The sequence below is a fragment of the Lycorma delicatula genome, chromosome 7 (genome assembly GCF_047948215.1).
Source record: "Lycorma delicatula isolate Av1 chromosome 7, ASM4794821v1, whole genome shotgun sequence".
Classification (NCBI taxonomy): domain Eukaryota; kingdom Metazoa; phylum Arthropoda; class Insecta; order Hemiptera; family Fulgoridae; genus Lycorma; species Lycorma delicatula.
Window position 1 is genome coordinate 93844800 of NC_134461.1, and position 7828 is coordinate 93852627.

A 7828-nucleotide genomic window follows, 5' to 3' on the forward strand; every position below is an offset into this window, starting at 1 on the left:
GTACTGGAAGTATACTTTGCGTCTCAGCGCTGGAGGAGCATCTTCAAGCAGCTGCGGCAATTTTTCTTGAAGAAAGTGCAAGTAGACGTCAGCATTTAAGTGGCCAGGTAATATGAACGGTCCAAACAGCTGATTGTGAAGAAAGCTTCTGCCCATGTATGCTCATTGCATAAGATGTTGTCGACAGCTCGAGTAAAATTTGCTTCGTCGGTAAACAAAACATTTGTAGAGTTGTCGACTTGTATTTATATATAAATACCATTTTTTTTCCAAAAAATTGAAAAATATACATATATTTTCTGTTATTTGATACATTTGTATTTTTATAGTATACAAAAATAATAGCGACACCCTGCTTATTCATAATTTCAGCCCCCTGAGTTTGGTAAATCTTACAAAGAGTATTTCTTGCGTGGTCGAAATAAATCATTTGATACGTTTCATAGAAAACTGAAGAGTAGTTCCCCGGTTACTGTATCACAAACACTGACATAAGGTCGACAAACACCTTACCATCAATCCGCAGATGAATAGGTGTGGTTTTTAGGAAAAAAATTAATAAAAAAATTCAAGTACACGTTTATTCAATATTTAATCACGAGTAGGATAAAATTAATTACAATTTATTAGCAGTTTCCACTTACCAACAATCTTTAATAGTATGTTCGAGAGCTTTCGGATTAGTAATCCATCTTCAGAAACATTCGTGTGTTATAATTATTTACTTAACGTATCATTAATTACTTGAACATGAATTTTAAAAACAAAAATTTTAAATATAATAATTGATCGTCAAAAGGTAAAATAATGTAAATGTTATCCGTCATGTTAGAATGAAGGTGTTAATTGTTATGTTATCATAACAATTGAGACCTTCATACTGACATGACGGAGAAACATTTACATTATTTTACCTTCTGACGATCAGTTGTTATATTTATAATTTTTTTTTTAAATTAAGTTAAGTTTAATTAATGATATGTGAAGTAAATAATTATAATTATAATACATCAATGTTGCGTTCCGCGAATCGGTTAATTTCATAGTTTATGGTTGTAAATTATGGTAGGTGGTCGTAGTTGGAAGAGGCCGAACGAAGGCGATAGTAAGTTGGGTAAATACAGTGATGGAAAAGTCTGCAAAAGCATTTGCATATTGAAAGAGACCAAACTAATGACTGTTATCAAGTTTAAAGGGTCTAAAAGACGGACCTCCGGTAAGGTAAAGCCCATCAGGGCTAGGAACGGAAGGGGTGATGTGGTGACTGAGATCATCACAAGGCGGGTATCTCACCCTAAATGGATCAGAACGGTTAATGCTGTTTCACTAAGATGAGATAATTTTAAAAATTGAGAAAATACTGATAAATTAAATAGTAATGAAATGTTTATATGATGAAAAACAACTAATTATTGCGTCACGGGTAATTTTATTTTTCTAAATAAATAGGTAATTAAATATTTCGCACGTGATTTTATAAGTTCACAGTAATAGACAACCCCTTGCCAAGGACATCCTGGCTCGCCTGCCTGTCAGAGCGGGGGAGTCGGGGTGCTTTTAATGATGGCATGGGGAACCTTGTGGTGTGAGAGAGTCCGAGTAAGGGGGAGGGCATGTATAATGCATGCCTGTTTCCTAGTAGGGTAGGAACGGGGGACGGGTAGCCTTCCTGAGGAAGGGCGGCTTGGCTGCCCGGAAGAGGGAGTCGGGGAGTCCTTGCGATCCAGGGGGACCCTGGTGGGTGGCCTCTGGGTTGAACCACGATTGGTGGGGGGGGGGGCAGGCTGCTGCCACAGCACCCTGAGGCAACCGAGTTGTGTCTAACTGGCGGGGACCGCCTTGGGGATGTTAAAAAAAAAAATTAGCAACTATGTTATTAAGAGATCGTTATATAACTTTTTATTCTTGGCAGCAGTTAATGTAGCAATTATTTTAAAACATTTCTTTGTTTTTAATATTCATCTTAGTTAAACTTATCGACTTTTAAGTATTAACCGTAGACATTCTTATTAGATTTAATGATTTTATCTCAATGTTGTTTTTTTATTTTTATTTGTACCGTATGAAGTAAAATTTATCTCATTTTTTTTTAAGTCCGTCTTGCTATTTCGTAGATTATATTATTATGCGTTTTGATGTTATATCATCTTCTTGTTAAACAGTTGTAAATAATGATGAACTCATCATAAATTGTAAAAACATATTAAAAATTTATAGTATGGAGTATTATTTATTTTTTGTTATTACATCCTTTGTATAATTTATTACAAATTCAACATGTATGATTGTAACCTGATGATGGTGTTATAAGCACGAAAAATGTAGTTTTAAAAATCAAATGCAGTTCTAGCAAGGAACTTACGAATTAGGTAATTTGTAGGTAGATTTTATGACACATGCTCTTATTCATCTCATAAAAATGAACATATCAATTTAATTAATTTTTTAAACTATCATTCCTTACTGAAGTAATTTTTACTTAAAAAGTAGTCGCTAACATTTAATAAGACAAATTCTCAAATTTGGAAAACACAGTATATTATGAAAGTTTTTCATCAAATTAATTTTTTAATAACTATTATTTTATTTTTACGTTATAAGGACTTAAAATAGATTTGAGAGGTTGAGGATGAAAATTTGCATTATACGGGTGTAAATTCAGTTTAAACCTATTCAAAAAGGGTACTTATTTTTATTTGGTCAGTAGTATTTCTTAAAATAATCACAGCGGGATAAAATTAGAACCTCAATCTTTTATCTTTTTATGAAGATAATGTAAATAAAGTTGTTCCTTCGTGTCGTAGTGGTTTTATTACATATAAATTATAGCTAAATATTAAAATTGCAATGTAAATAAACCGGTTGTTTCATCACTTTTAATAGTATATTTTTAAAATAACTATTTGTCTAGTAGATAACATATAAAAAAAGTTAAATACGAACTATAACGGATTTTACTGATAAAAACCGTTTGTTTGATTTATTTATACAGTACATATGTTTTTCTTGTTCTCCATTTTTTTTCTTCATTTTTCTTAGAATAAAACAAGGTTATTTATTGGAGATGTTCTATTTTTGTTTTTTTGCTCAATATAAATGGACGTCCTTGACTCGTGATCTTCTGTGGAAAATATTTTACTTCTTTTTTTTTTTTTTATTCGTTAGTTAATGTAGTTTACTTTAAGTGTTTTAATTTTATTCTCGATAGATATATATTCTCCTTTATTACTTTGTTAACGATTTAAAAAAAATTGTTTATACTGTGTTTGGTATTTAGAAAAATATACTCTATAATAGACTTTGCATATTTATAAGCTCCATGTAGACAAGCATTTTCTTTTTTATCGATAGTTTTTGCAAATCAACATATAAAAATCTAACGTTCTATCATTTTTTAAACTTAATTTTTTATCATCTTTTATTTAATTATATTTTTTTAAACATTATTAATAATAAATTTTCTACTATCGCCAGTAAGTTAATAATTTATTTATTTTTTATTACAGTCTCAAAAGTAAAATTACGTTCAAAAACCAGCAAAAAAATCAAACCAGTTTAATTTCTGCATACAGGTTAATTTTTTTTTTTTGTGTAATTTATATTTAAAAAAATTCTGGGTCGCTTTGTTTACAGCACTCTTGAAAATTGACTTTTTTTCGGATTGATGTTAGAAAAAAAAAATTACTTTCTAGAGCAAAAGTGAAATTATACTAAAAATAGTATAATATAAAATATTATATATTAAAACTTTTTTCATAAAAAAAGGGTCACGGGACAAAAATTTTAAAGAAAAGAAAAGGTAAAAGATTTTTTTTGTATATACACAGAGTAATTCACGTTATATTGGTGAAAAAAAGAAGAAAGTTCTTTATAAACTCAGGTTCGGAAGTCCTTCGTTGGTGAGTGTCTGTTGCAAAAGATTTCGTCCTGATTTCTTTGTTCTCGATAAATTAAGCCAGACTGTAATTTTTAGGACCCAAATTAAGGGGTAAATTTAGTGATTTTATATGAAATCTCAGCTAAAAAACTGGAAGAAAATAAATAGATTCCAGAACTGTATTTTCAGTAGTTCACGAAAAATCTCGTGTAAAAGACAAAAGATGCGGGTCGAAATGCACACTAATTTATGTTTGGCGTAAAAAAAACTTAGTTAAATGTGTAATAAACTCGTAAAGCTTTTAGACTAAACTTGTAGAAAATTTGATTCTGAGTAAAATGGTATGATCAAAAACCACACAAACTAGATACAAATGTAAGTATTTCCAAGTTTATTGTTACAAACAAAACATATAAAAATTTTGTATATTTTAATTAGTTAAATTAAACGAAACAAAATTTTCAATATTACAAAAGATTTAAATATTTTGGAAACATTAACACTCAAAATTAAAAAAAAAAATTTAATAAAAAAATTCATCAATAAAACAATATATTTCACATCTTTAAAGCTCTACAGGTTTTTTCTAAAAAAAAAATTTTTGTGTGTTTGTTATTTTATGCCAAACCTAAAACAGAGGGTTTTTCGTCCCTCTTTTATCTCAGATTTCTTGAAATTCTAGGACCTTTTTTTTTAATCTTTCAGTTGAGATTTTATATACAACTACTAAATTTCATATAATCCTTAATTTTGTTGCTAACTTTCTTTCTTTCTTTTTTTCTGTTTAGCCTCCGGGAATTACCGTACGGATATTACTTCAGAGGATGAATGAAGATTATATGTATTAGTGTAAATGAAGTGTAGTTTTGTACAGTCTCAGTTCGACCATTCCTAAGATGTGTGGTTAATTGAAATCCAACCACCAAAGAAAACCGGTATCCACGATCTAGTATTCAAATCCGTGTAAAAATAACTGACTTTACTAGGACTTGAACGCTGGAACTCTCGACTTCCAAATCACCTGATTTGGGAAGACGCGTTCACTGCTACACTAATCCGGCGTGTTAAGAACTACACTCTAGCTTAATTTTACTGAAGGCACAGATAACAGGGCGAAATTATTTCTCAGCCAACACTTGCTACGAAACGTTTTCGAACTTATGTTTATATGAACTTTCTTCTTTAGTCTTCATCAGTAGAACATGTCCGTAGAAATTTTATTACATTCTTCGTAAATCACTTTGTATCTATAGTTATGTTTAATTTGAAATTATGGAAACAATAGCCATTAAATTAACTGATGGAATAGAATAGAATATGACTTTTTTTTTATTTTGTACATATTTAAAAAAAAATCATAGAATTAAAAAGCGGAATATTTTTGTTAGATAACATAACCTTGTATTGTAGGCGACCAGTATTCCTAATAAAATGGAATTGTTTTCTCACGAATATAAAGCGTCCTACTCTTGGCAATTATGAAGTGAAAATTCCTATTACCTTTTTTATAAGCTGAATAACTCAAGGAAAATTAAGCTGGGAAAAAGGCGGAATAAGCAAATTTAGAATTCTTTACCTTCCTGTAGAAAACTGTTTCAAGATAAAAATCAATTAATATTAAATAAAAACTTGAATTTGGCAATGAGAACAGGAACATAAAATATATTTTATGGATATGGATATTTATTATACCTTCTCTTACCTCTCTTTTCATTATATTTAAGTATAAATTTTATACTTTTTTTAAAAATTACGTAGAAATATGTTAAATTTAATGATTTTTCATTGCATTTTAATGATAATTCATTTAAATATTCACCACTGTTCTTTTTTCAATACTACTATCGTTACATTATTTATTATTGTAATAAAAAAATCATCAAGAAACATAAAATACTATCCCTTGCACCATTTCCATCTTCATTCCCTTCTATTTCCAGTAAAACGTTAAAGTTCTTGATACCTCTCATTTCCTTTTAGATCATTTTTTTATCTTCTTTGACCCATCTTTTTGCATCTTTTACCGACCCTTTTAACACAGTTTTAATAAATCCTTTCCCTATTATGATATATCTCAGCCAATTCGGTTTGTTATTATGAATCGTTCGCTCTTGATTTTTCATGTTGTCTGCTCATTTAATTTTTTTCGATCTCCAGGCTCATTTTTAAAAATATTTCAGCCTTTATTTTTTCTTACTCTCCATGTTTCAATTTTACACAGAGGTTTACTCCAAAAACAACAGTATACAAGACGCCTCAAATCTAAATCCATCTTTCTACATAACTGCTTTTTTCTGTTAAGACGTTTTCTTAGCAGTGGTTAATCTACATTAATAGAATAGGTAGTATATTAATAGTATAATTACATTTAATGTAATGGTAATAGACATCTGATACATTGAACACCTCCTTTATAATACCCGGAGAACCCAGATAGAATTGTATTATAATAATCTTGAAACATGGGAACTTTCGTTTGAAATATTTCTTTATGTTAATTCTGAATTTTAAATATTAAAACTGTATCAATAATATTTTTTTAAATTACTGACTTAATTAATTTTTTTTAACGGAAAAAGCGAATTTTTTCGCTAGTTGTAACAATGGTATATCATACTTTTTTTCAGCTAATTTTTATTACTCTACCTTTATAATTTAAAAAATTTTTTTTTTCTTATTAATCTGTTCGACATTTTAAAATTCACGGATCAGAAATTTTTGAGGTTAAAAAAAAAAAAAGATTTTACGACTGGTTGCCTGAACAGCGTAATTTCATAATATATTTAAATTATCAGTTTTAACAAGTAAATACTTTAAATTTTACTGTTTAAATAAAATTTATTAGAACTCAACATTTTCTTAAAATATTTTTCTTTTTTCAGTACAAAAATATAAATGATTTAAACCTGAATTATTTTTTTAAAAATATTTTTCTAATGATTTGGATTCTACTACATTACGAAGAAAAATAATGAAGCAGGTTTAATTCTGATATTATAATAAATGAAAATAAAATAAATTCTAACTCGATATACAGTATTCCTTTTTCAATCTCCGATTGGTTGTTTAAGAACTCTGGTTAATTATTGTTAAATAAATCTAAATCTTTCAGCTGGGTAAATACACAGTGATATGTATGAGTAATCAGCGGGAATTTTGTATTTTTCAATAAAACTAAAGGTACTGGCAAAATAACTTTCCATAAATTAATAATAATTTTTTCATACAGATTTGACCCTGGAATAAACAAAAATATAAGTTAAAATTCAGACATCCGGTCTCTCAATTACGAATTAAGGTTGACTGCGTAATGTAACCACATATTACGTCTAAATTATATATAATACGTTAAGGTCGATTGACTTATATCATAGTCAGTTATTTTCTGCAATTTTAATGGAATGAAAGTCATTCTTTTTGAAAATGGGTTACAATAGAACTGTGTAGATTGGTAATACTGGATTTAAATTTTATATGATTAAACGTGTATTATTTTGCACAATCAAATATATTATTATTATTATTACAATAATGTCACCTAGATGACTACTAAAGTTTTTTAATCTTCTGTTTCTTATTTTTTTCGATTGAAAGATAGGATGGTTGTTTAACTTATGTAGATAAAATCGTCAGTAGAATTGACTAATAATTACGTCACAGTAATGATGCAGATTATCTAAAATTATACAAGTTGGTTGATTTTTATCATAGCATGTCACATCCTGCAGTTTTTGTGATTTTCTCAAATGATTATATGTTACAGTGGTTAACACAGTGCGAATGGTATCGGAAGTTAGCATATAAAGAAATTACTTTAAAATTTCTAACCGAAATTTTTTTAAAAGTATTTTTTATCGAATTTTCGAAGAAAGTGCGGTATTACTTTCGGTCGCATTATGAGATGGGGGATGGAAATTCTTTACGTTTTGAGGTTGAGGCGTACGAAAATAC